A 12,401-nucleotide genomic window follows, 5' to 3' on the forward strand; every position below is an offset into this window, starting at 1 on the left:
ATACATGGTATTGTATTTTTTGCTGATATCCAAGATGCTGATTTAAAAACAGCTCATTTGACTGATACCGATATGATGACTGATTCCCATATTTCATTTTAAAGTCAATATCTGCTGATACTGTTAACATGCCAATATCATCATGCATCGCTATTAAGAAAACAATCAAAAAACCGAAACACTTTTGCCATAAGACATCATCAGAGGGCAGAGAGAGGTTCAGTCTATCCCAACACCCCTCAGTGAAAGCAAAGTCTATTTCATGGAAGATAATACAAGTGCTCAGTTTCAGAGGATTGCCCTCAAACACTCCTGCCAGACACACCTGATACTCCTCGAGCATGAATCAAAAGAACTGAGAGGTGTTTTTATCTAAGTGTCCTAAATGGGAAAAGGGGGCCTTACTGCATTTACCCCCCCAAAAAAAACAATTTAAAGAGGCTGGGAGGCAAAATGAAGACATTGGCATTATTAAAATCAAATCTGGAATGGCTCACATGCACTCCCCTCCTAATGACGAGGGAGTGCCATGGCCAGTCGAGAGGAAGAGAACACCATTTTCTATTCATTTGGCAGCGTGCCCAGACCTCATTCAACCAAAAAGTCTTCTCAATCCAAACTTAATCCCAGCCAATTAAAAGACGGGGCTGCTTTTCCTCCTCCGTCGTTATGCTGATGAAACAGCAGTTCATCACCGGGAAGGTAGAGAGTTTGTTTTTGGGGTGGCAGAACATATGGGGTGATTTTAAAAGGCTTATATTTTAAATGTTTGTGTCAAAACGGTCACCACTCTGGCCTAATAAACGGTAATGTGTTGCAATGTAATGACAAACTTGAAAAGGGACTGATCTGAGGGATAAATGAATATTTATTGATGTAGAAAAGTATGCTTTGTGTTTCTCCCCAGCTCCTAGGGGGAAGGTGTGAAATCTAATAAAGCCATTCTCAGGAGGGGCGGCTTTGATCAGAGATTCTCTAAACAAGCAGCAAGTCCCATGTGAACATAAGATCTATATGCTCCAACATGTGCTATCTTTACATCTCGACTTCTGTTTTCGCTAAAGGAGAGCTGTTGTATTGGAAACAGCTGAACCATTTCAATTTCAGCCCGAGGCAACACTCTCCTCTCAAAGAAGTGTCGAGATGCACCGTACAGAATGTCAGACATATTTCCCGTAAAGTCTCTCTGAACTGTTTCTTTTTCTACGCAGCCTCCCGAGGTGCAAAGGCACTATACTTTAGAGTTTTTATGTTAATGACCTCAGATATGTATTAAAACTTCTAAATCTGTGCAATAAACAATTGTTTTACTTTGGTAGATGGTGTCAAAAAAGGTGTCTCTGTGAAGGTTACAAAACAAGTATAAATATGTATCTACGGTGTATTTTTCACACTCAACAACATATGTTTCGCGCATTAATTACTGAAAATCTATATTTGTTGAAAAACAACAATAGAGGTGAAAATGACACACTGATGCTCTGGGTTTTATCATGTTAATCAGCTCTAAAATAACGGAAATAACTTGATCTCTAGCACTTCTATATCTGCCTCTCGACCAAATATGGTGTGTCTAATCATTTACGCAAGATGTAAATGTTGAGACAATAAGAGGTGGGGAATGAGCATTGGTAGGACGTGTCAGGGTTAAAATAGCATGTAGAAACAGCCAAATAATGTGGCAAGGGATGATGTGTGATGCAGCAGAACTGGAGTGATATGCTGATCTGATGATGCAGAGTGGGCAGTGTTGGCTGTTGCTGCACGCAGAGTTGGTGCGCGTCTCACTGTGGCTCCTCTCACACTCCAGAAGGTCACACAGGAAGCGGCTTGCACACATACATGCGCACACACACTTTCGGGCCAACCTCTTAAAATAGCCGTAGAGGTCTTCAGCTCACTCACTTAGCAAAGAAATATCTGCTACACTGTAAACAGGCTCTGAATTCTGATTAGGACTTAAAATATTGATTCCTCAACATCCAGTTCTGCCATTTGACTCCAACTTTACTAGCTTTAAGCTTTTTAAAATCATCTTAATTTGTGCTGTCTGACAGTTTCATTTATATTTTGTGTTGGCTTATTCAAACTTGCATTTGAAGGTATGTGGTAGACTGAATATTTTTATGGCTTTTTCAAGTGGAAATATTAGATGTATTGTGCATCATTTTACTCACTTTTCTGTGAATTGAACACAGACATGCTTGGTATCTTTGGCAGCTTTGATATATTACTGGAATATAAAAATGAACTTGTGGGTTTCAGCAGTAGTTAGTTGGCACTGCATGTGTTTGTATAAGTAAGTGCTTGTTGTGCTTATTATTTATTTAGACTAATTGATTGTTGAAGCTGAAATCAATATTGATATTTGGGTAGTAAATAAGCCAAGGGCATATTTTAAACAATAACAGATAATTTGAGTTTATATCATCTAAATCATGGGTCGGAAACTGATACTCAGTAGGTCGGTAGTCAGTTAATTTATTTTAGTGTCATGCACCAAATGGTGCCCATTCCACATGGTCTTACAAGACACTACAAACATAACAAACAAGCGCACTGACATAATGAGAGCTAATATAATACATCATGCATGTTAATCAAAATTGTCAAAACAAATGCTAATGCAGTCCTGCTCCTTAGACATGACTTGGGCACATCTGAGACAGTCTGCACTTTAAAATCAAAAGAGCCATTTTTGCCACAAGGTGGCTTCTCTGCAGTTGGCTATTCATGATTATTTGGTACATAAACTTTGCAGCTTTGGCTATGAAAGCAAACAAATCTGTCTGTGCACAATTAATTCTCTATTTTCCTCCAAGACTTTTCTTTTCGTGGATATGGAGTCCAAAAGCTAGCCCAAGACTAACCACTGCTATTGATTTCTGGCAAAAAATTTAGAGGAAAAGGCACCAGGTCATAGACGTATGACACACATTTTATTTAAATTTTATATCTCTTTTTTTTTCTTTTGGCATAAAGGCTACATATTTTTACTATTGGAGAATCTGAGAATCACTCTAGGCCCAAGACAGTGATATAAAATTGAAATGTTAAGAAATAATCGTCATTTATTTCCTTTTTTTGTCAAAGCCAGAGCGGGCCACTGGAGAGAGGCTAAAGAGCTGCATGTTGCTTCCCCTGCTCTATCTAAAGGCTTTCTGTTTAAAATTTAAGAAAATAGTGAAAATGGTTATCAGTCATCCAGAAGTTGAGGTAAGATCTTCATATTGATTCTCTTGTCTGACCAATCGTCTGAAATTAGATTCAAAACATATTAAATTTACAATTATTTAAAATGAAGAAGAAAAAGAAGGGAGGGAAAAGAAGAAATCCTTATGTTGGAACCAAAAAAACATGTCACATTTCGATTTATCGATTGCCCCAGTTGCTGTTGACAATGAACTAACCGATTAATAGATTTAGTCTTTTCGTAAGTATTGTGTTTTAACAATTACACAGATTTCTTGTGAAATGTCACTCTATAAGGAAAAAACACAGAAATACCGCTGGCATATGAAAAGGAGAAAAAACCCAAAGCAGCCTCAGAACATGTTCCGGTGGGATAGCCATGCAGCCGTGTGACAGGGCAAACACACTTAACTAACAACTTCCTTCACATTGGATGCACTTTGACAAACAGCCCTGCTCCTCAGCGCTTACGCCATGTGCCTCAGCATTAACGCTAACGCCCTGTGGTATGGTCGGCTGGACAGGCACTTGACTGATGGCTCTATTAGAGCCCCCCACCACGGCACCTAGTCCTATCCCGGGCCCTTCTCTGGACTGGACATGCTGCTGACAACGCACTGATGGGCTAAGGGGAAGACTAAATGGAGGGTCGAAACAAACCAACAACCACATTCAGAAACGCGCCAATAGACAACACACATAAAAACACATCCAGGCACATGCGTGTTAAGGAAGATGTGTGAACGCGGCTGCGCGCGCACACACACACACACAAGACCTGCACAGGGAAGTAGAAAGGATTTAGCCATGCTTCACCTTTTGTATTTGGTTGGAACAATGGCTTACACAAATACAACACACAGCTGATCTGCACCCCTCCGATTTCGCCTCTTTGGTGGCTTGTTCCTGAGACCACCATGAAACATGGAGGCCACTGAAAGGCTGGCTCTCGATAATCAGCTCTGAAGGGGGTGGAAAATACAATTCATATCTCCACTCTTCTTGGGAAAGCAACCACTGGAGCAGGAAATGACAGTGGATGTTTTAATCTTCAAACGGTGAGCACCACGCTCCCTCAGGCTAGATGGAAGAATCTGCTCAGATGTGACGGAGCTGCCTGCCCGTTTAAGCAGCCTGCTCACTACAACGGCTCCGATTTAAATGTTTGGAAAATTAGATGTCTTCCAAAATGAATGTATACTCAACTGCAAAACATAGAAATCTAAGAATTTCAGCTCTTGGCTTGTTTTTCCTCAATGCTCCGTGACATTCACAAGCTTTGTGAGATTGTGATGCTGTAATGCAGAGCTTCTTGGGTAAGACAGGCAGACGGCGGCGTCTCTCGAGGCCCGGGCCGGCACTTCTCTCCTGGGCGACACTATAAACACCTAGCCCCCCTGGCACCTGTCATCCACGCCTGCCTGCTCTCTTCCAACAGGACTCCCAGGGAATTTGCAAGGTGGAGAAATGACACGACAAACAATTATATCCCAACGCCCCCTCAATGTTGCTCCTTTCAAGACTTCCCTAATCCCAAAACTGAATATTTCTAGGCAAAACAAAGAAAGAAGCGAGTGGAGAAAAAGTATAACAGGTGACACTCACCCAAATGGAGTGCCTCTGGTCCAAAATCGGATCGAAATGAGCTCAATTTATCAATGTCAATAACAGCGGCAATCCCAGGATAGAGAGACATGCATATTAATTGAAAATAATCAGATTAAGCCACTAGAAAGTGACATTTTAAGATGGGCACTTTATCTTAAGGGCTGCAGTGATGCAAGATTGCCTGCGTACAAATCAGAGAACACTGCTTAATTGCATGTTATCACCCCATGATTGCCTCGGCATTATATAAAACAGTATGGTAATTACTTTACAGATAGTGATGTAAATAGCCTCGGGCTGCTGCTCCCATAAGAGGAAGTGGAGAGAGGGCACGGGGCTGAACATCTGGGCGAAGAGGTAGCACCATGAGAAGTGTATAGTCAGGTGATTAGCTGCATCACGCAGGCGTTAGCAGAAACATATATTTGACAGCTGTGTTCACACTTCACTGTGAACACTTGACTCTGGGCCTTAAACAGAGTCAAGAGATCCTCAAATGTACATAAACACGAGTTAAAATCTGGAATCTATAGGAGGATGTGTGAGATGGAGAAGTGGCCCTCATGGTGTCACTGCCGCTCAGCCCAGGGAACAGATGCACTATGGGCCAGCTGGAAGTCCCCGCGCTCAGCAGAGGGCCCCCCCTCAGCCCTGGAGGAAACCCAGCTCTGAGGGGCTGCCGTCATATGTTTTCAACGTTTGTACAACGCCTGATAAATGTAATGTAAAAGGGGCTTTGTGTGCGGGGGGCAGTGGGGGTTGACTGTGATTGCTGGTAATAACTGACTAATAGAATAAAGCAATAACGCACAGCCTCGGGGCGAGAGCTCTGTACCGACAATTTCATACCGCAGATTTATCATCGTGTGGAAATTAGCATTTCAGTCTGTTCACTTTCCCATCTGAAGGAGCTCCGTCACGAGACCCGAAAAGATGTCTGTCAACTTCAGGTCTCCCTTTCGTCACGACGCTCCATAACTCTCCCAACACCCCACCGAGAGAGACATCTCTAAGTTGACAAGGAACAATAATGATGGAGATTTGCAGCATGGCTTTTGTAGGCACTTTATAAACAACAAACTATTAGAATCCAATATTGGGCACCAATGCAATTTATATTTGGCTGATCTTTGTGCATTAATGTAACTATCTCTTTATATCACTGGCTTTGTTTATAAAAGGACGAGAATATATGAAACGATTTACTCAATCATCACTTTCAGCTCAAAAGGGGCTCTTCTGCATATTTTGGGTACTTGCGAGAAGGTTTAAAGACTTGTGTGACACTTCCCAATCTTAATTTAATGTGATTTTTTAAAGCTATAACTGCTTGTCGCTTAATCAAGACTGATTTATCTAAATATGCACATTCAAATACAATTTGGCAGTGACAGAAGTTTTGTTCATTTGAGCTTGATTAGGTGGGACAAATTACTTATTTATTTACCTACTTAAGATTTCTGTTATGCCATATTGTTAAAAACCAAACTAATTCTGCTGTAATAATATAATCAAGCCAAAAATAATCTTCCATTTAGTTTTAAATATTTATTTCCTTACTTTTGATGCACTTTCTGCTCCTGTCAAAAACACAGCAGAGATGAAAAGAGTAATTTCCACTATGAAAAGAGATTTGTGCTTGTCTTTAAGTTAGCCTTTACTTGGCGTTAATTTTCTCCAGAGTGGTTGTTTCTCACTAACAGAGTCAACGAGCGGCTGAATAAGCAAATGGTACTCAGCGGATAATTTTGTTTACAATGTTCTGGAGGCCTATGATTAGAATATTAATTAGGCCCATCTATGACGGTCAGATAATAACAATGTCAGTGGGCTGAATGGATTCTGTGACCTGTAAAAGGCCTATTCACAATCTCCAGTCTGCCATAGTTCATTCTTTTGGCCACAGGCAGCAGACTTTTTCACACCCTTTTCTAAACGCCCCGATTGTCCCTTGCTGAAACACTGTGGAAGAAGTATGTTAAGAAATACAAATATGTTAAAGTGCATGTTTTATGTCAAACAACGTTGAAATGTGCAGCTTATTTGGGACTTTTTTCTGACTTGACATAAATTTTCTGAAAAGATGTCAATTAACGCCCTGCAAAAGAGTTGACTTGGTGTGTTTTGTGCTTTAATTACATGACACGGATCACAAACAACAAAGCACAGGAAACATCTGATGTTCACTTGTCCCGCTAATGAATTAGAGATGCCTTTCCTGAAAATATAAGATCCTACCCCACCACTTGGGCTGATATTTTAAAAATAAAAATCTTGTATCATCTGTTCTGTTACATTTGAACCACGTTGTGATAATGACATCATATGAGATCCATCATAACATGCAGCCAGAAAACCGCAGGAACTTGAATTAATAGTCCCGATGAAAAGAGTATCCCTTGTTTGCCCTGTTAATGTGAGAACATTACTCAAGTTGTGTCTCCTGGGACGTCAGTGGGATGCCTCTGCTCAGATGACGGGACGCCTCGGCCAAAGACATTGGCTGCACATGCTACTTACAGCAATCGCAGCACTTTGAAAAACATGGCCAATAAAAACACGACATCCTCACACTGACTAAAGAGAAAGGTTTCGAGGGTCAGTAAGTTGATTATATGTATTATTGTTAAGTCTGTCTGGAAAAGGCAGAATAAGCTTTTTGTTGTTTTCTTTTCTTTTTTGAGTTTAGTGACAATATCCCAAGTAACGAGATAGAATAATACCAAAATGATTTGATTTATTTTAAGAAAAGATTATTTTTTGCTAATGTATTACAGTAAGTGAAGTCCAGATTTATAATTATACTATACTTTTATATGATACCTTTTATTTTTTATAGCTCACAGATGACAGTCGGACTTAAAGGGGACCTATCATGTTCATTTTCAAATTCATACTTCAGAACATGTTTACATGCTTTCATGTTAAAAAAAAAGTTGTTTTTTTTCATACTGTCAGCGATGTTTTTACTTGCATTAAGCCTCTGTCTGAATTGCTCTGTTTTAGTGCCTGTCTCTTTAAAAAAAACTCAACAGGATATTCAGAGAGTAGCAATTGCTGCCTTCTGGAAATATCTTTCAACCTCTTCTTTAAAATGTTTTTTGCATTAAAATTCAGCCCCTCTTCTTTGTAGCTTTCATGCTGTTCCCACTTTATGACCTCAAAGCACATGAGCACAACTTAGTTTGAAGAACGACTTCCCGACTCTGAAACAACGATCTTCTGACATCACATGAATGCGGCATATGACTCAGAGGTTGTCTGCACACAGCCCTCAACATGGAGATTGCTGAGGCAGCTAACTGCATGAACACTAAGCAACTACAGAGCTGGGATTCGGCAGTAACCGAGAGTACAGTGCAGAGTGGCAGCGATTAGCTAGCCAGTGGGATACATATATAGGACTCAGACGCACTGTCATGCATGTGAAGCCAGACCTACTTTCAGAACAATGAACAGGGAAGCTCTGATAATAACAAACACAGAGGTAATGTGACCAGATTCTCCATTCAGAACACCGTTACTCTACATAGCAACCGTGGTTTGCTGCTATCTTAATGAGTATCATATGAAGCTCCTTGAAGCCCCCATCCCAAAAAAGTCCAGTCTGCTCTGATTGTTCAGTGTTTCAAGGTTTTTTTGCATTTGCGCTCAATGCACCATCACTGCAGCCGAAGCTTAGAAACCAAATTCATGTGTCTCCTTAAATAGCTGCAGTATTGTGCATGGAACAGATGATCATATAAAGTCACAATCTGTCATCAGCTTGTCTTGAAAGCAGAAAAAACAGTTAGAAAAAGAGTATTCAGAGCGGTCTGAGGTTTTTGCTCTCAGGGATTATGTTTACATGCATTTACCTCATTATTTGAAATTTGAAACACATTTAGAGTGAACATCAGGCATTGTGACACTATCTATGACAGAAAATAAAACAAAGCATAGCTGGTCCCCTTAAAACAATGTCTTTAAATAGAAAGCTGAGTCATATGTGTGCATATCATTGCACCAGAAACTAAAGATAGTCTTTTCTGTAGCAACATAAGGAAAGTTTGTAGAGAACACGAGTAAACTTTCTGGTGCTCCATTAAATCTGAGGTGGCAACACTAGAGCTGCAAAGCAAATAAGCAGTGACAACATGACCTGAAATAGGATCATTTGTTTTGTTTATGTTCAGCTACATCATGATATTTATCTTCTACAGCTCTGACTTGAACAGAGCCATCTCAATTTGATGCGGATCCTTATATTAGGTTTGATGCGCAAGTGCATAAAAAAGCACTTGATTACTTAAATCTCAAGGTGACGTGCTGAAATCTTCATTTTTGTACCATCATTAAGTGCAGTATGACACGAGAAAAAAAGCAGCAAATTCTCACCACTGAGAATCTGAAACTTGGTGATGTGTGACACTTTTACTTCAAAAATGACTTAAGTGATTTATCAGCTATCAAAATAGAGCAGTTGCAGATCCGTTTTTTGTCAATCGGCTGGTCAACTAATAGTTTCAGCATTGAAAAAGCACTATGAATGTATTCCCCAACTGACAGCCAAACCCCATTTAAAGAAAAGCAAATAAGACAGAAAGTGTAAGATACACATTTACAGCAGCTACAAACAAGACCTCAAAGTGCTCCGAGCTAAATTTTTTTAACTCCCTGTAGAGCGTTAGGCTTAAATCAACCCTATCACCCCCCTCCTAAAAAAATTCAATCTTTGTGAATCGAGTCAAAGAGGCATTTTGTCTCCTCATTTCAGGAACACTTAGTGTTGTGTTAGAATTACTGGGCTGGCAGGCATGTGGCTAGTGGCAGTGGACTGCGGTGAATGAGTTAAATCAGCCTCTTGTGAACTCGACCCTGTGTCGTCACGAGAGGAAAGAGGCCAAAGACTCACGCAATGAGGGTAATCCAACAGTGAGCCGGTGTGGCAGCGCTGCTTCCCTGCTGGTCCCAGAAAGGCTCAAATAACTCCCATGTGCACCTAAGGAGAGCAGAGGACAGGCATATATCAGAGGGGGAGCTGGAGGTTGAAGGAGTGCGGATTTCTCCCCGGAGTTTCAGAGAGATGCTCCAATTGCAGCCTCCACCTCGCTGCTTCAGTGTCATCAATTCTGCCAATAGTGGAGTCAATGACTGCTGAGGTGATGGCTCGGTGTACTGTCTGCTGTCACAGAGATTGGTTACTATAAAGCTGAGTCTGGCTAACACTTTGTTACACAATTTTGAACTAAATTGAGATTTTAACTGTGATTTGAGTAAGCACAGTAATATCCTGTAAATTCTACTTTAATACAGGGCTGGGCAATTTATTGATATAATAGCAATAAGACCAGATATTATCTTTGAATATTGTAATATTTGTTGTCTTTCCCTGGTTTTAAAGGCTGCATTAATGGTTTGGACTGTTCTAGCTGTTCATACTTCGTTACACTATTTTGAACTTATTACAGATTTTCAAGTGTGATTTGAGCATGGAGCATGTTCACAACTAGAAACATGACAATAGCATAATATAATTGTAAATTCTACTTTAATATAGAGCTGGGCAAAAACAGAAAATGACATGAAAAAGGTGATTAAAAATAACAAAAATTCTGTGAAATAATTTTTAATTTATAACTTTATTTTTTTTTATGTTTTTCCCTAGTCTCTTCAAATATAAATTTCAAAATATATAAATTTATTGCAATTTGCAGAAAAGTTCTTGCCAAGTTGCTCATTGCCTTTTTCCCCATGTTTTTAAAAGAAAGCAAACCAAAGAAGAGAAAAGAAAAGTCATGCTGATCTGGGATTCATAGGGTGAAGACACAGCTGTCCAAAATAATATTTATGAGCAAATTATTGAGATCAGTTACATTCCCATAGAAACACCCTAAAAGTTACCACAAACATACTGAAGGTATTATTTGTTCATATTCTGTTCCTGTAATTTATCGGTCGACACGCACTGAGACAGAGTTATCTGCAATAAGACATTGGCTTATATGTTGGCCCATTTGGCAAGGCTCTAATAACTGTCTTTCACACTCCCGAAATGTTACACAATAAGATCAGCCTCTATTTATAGTACTGATATGGTGACACAAATCATTTTGTCAAAAGAATCTGTATCTACTAATTGCTCCAAATGTTATACTGCAATAATTTATCCTCTGCAGCCAAGTGTCTACAGCGTATTGGCTTAGCAGACTAATTAATTTGAACTGAAGATTTCCCCAAGCTGCTTTTCCTTCCTCTAATGAGAGACAAGTGCCAGTCAAAGTGGGAGCCATACTGCTGTCCAACATGAAAATAGAAGCCTTCAGCAGTCTGTCTGGGGCATGACGGGGGTTGGAGGGGTGATTGCTCCGACCAGCAGCCACCACCTGCTTTGCTTGTTCACGCTGTCATTGGTGCCCTTTTTTGGTGCGTGCCGAGTCTTTAAGAGTTTAGCTATGCCTTTGATGCCTCCTTTGATTTTTAGAATATGCACAGGATCAATAAGGAGCACAGACTTCAAAGCGCAGGCACCCCTCACCTGCTGCTGGTCACCATTTCTGAAGTGTTTCCAATCACGTATGGAGACTAAACAAACAGCCAGGAGAGGCAGGGTGGAAGCTGACTTCATGATCAATAAAAACTAAAACCATGCGTGCAGAAATTTGGCAGCACGATCAGAACGAAATGTTTCAGCCACTTGAGGTTCATGTTCATTTGAACATGATATTTCGCTGCATCTAGATAAGAGTCGGCAGTGAGAGAACATGCAAGGCCGTCTCTTAAATATCATTTACAGCAACGGCCTTATTTTACGAGCCAAAATGTATGCTCATAATTCAACTGCAGAAACACACACACCCGCGCACACACACACTTCAAAGTGCTTAGATTAATGCGTAATAATCTCCAAGAGCCACAACGGTTTAATAACTCACTCAGATGTCTCTAATATGTCACTCAAATCTCAAACACTAAACATTTGATAATAATGCATTTTTTCTTTTTGCTCCTACAAATCTAGTAACCTAAGTGGCAGCAAAGTTCAAAGAAGCAGATTGTAATGCATGTTATGGAAATAAACCCAGGGCTGATTATCCTTTAAATCTCCGGCTGCCCCAACCCCCTCTAAAAATGGCTGTCATGATGAAATGACTATCCTTTATTACATTCTTCTCCCTTAATCCTCCTCAATTTATTAGAGGGGGAGTGCCTCGGCACAACAATGCCAAAACTCATTTCCATGGGAGCCCACACGGCATGGTGTCCATGAAGGGAGAGACAACTGATTTCCTATGCAAAGGGACCTTTTGAAAGAGGGGGGAAAGGAGACAACTGATTCTTTTATTGCAAATGACTTCGGTGTTTTGTTTAGGGGGGCTGAGGGGAGTGAAGCCAGCATGACTTCTGCTCACACACTTTAATTCAGCTGATGCAGGTGCATGGCTAATTGCAGGTGTGGCTCTGGCCAGCCTCCACCTCTCTGTGTATCCTCATCCACTCACACACACACATGCAGACAGACACACACTCAGACACTTGGCTTCTGTATAGACATTAGCCAGGTACTGAGAGAATAGATCAGCAAGCGCCTCATTTGCATTTCACCATTCAAACTCTGCTGT

The 12,401-nt window shown here is 40.4% G+C and overlaps 1 long non-coding RNA gene across 1 annotated transcript in view; it reads right to left on the reverse strand.

Moving 5' to 3' along the window:
* LOC148186047 (uncharacterized) overlaps nucleotides 1–12,401 on the reverse strand; it is a 70,339-nt gene that overhangs the window by 17,863 nt on the left and 40,075 nt on the right. The window contains exon 2 of the long non-coding RNA XR_015775330.1: nucleotides 9,695–9,781. This is a non-coding gene — a long non-coding RNA (uncharacterized LOC148186047). The remainder of the gene's footprint in view (nucleotides 1–9,694; nucleotides 9,782–12,401) is intronic.

Source organism: Plectropomus leopardus, chromosome 21 (genome assembly GCF_026936395.1).
Source record: "Plectropomus leopardus strain MGB_pleo_1.0 chromosome 21, ASM2693639v1, whole genome shotgun sequence".
NCBI classification, from domain to species: domain Eukaryota; kingdom Metazoa; phylum Chordata; class Actinopteri; order Perciformes; family Serranidae; genus Plectropomus; species Plectropomus leopardus.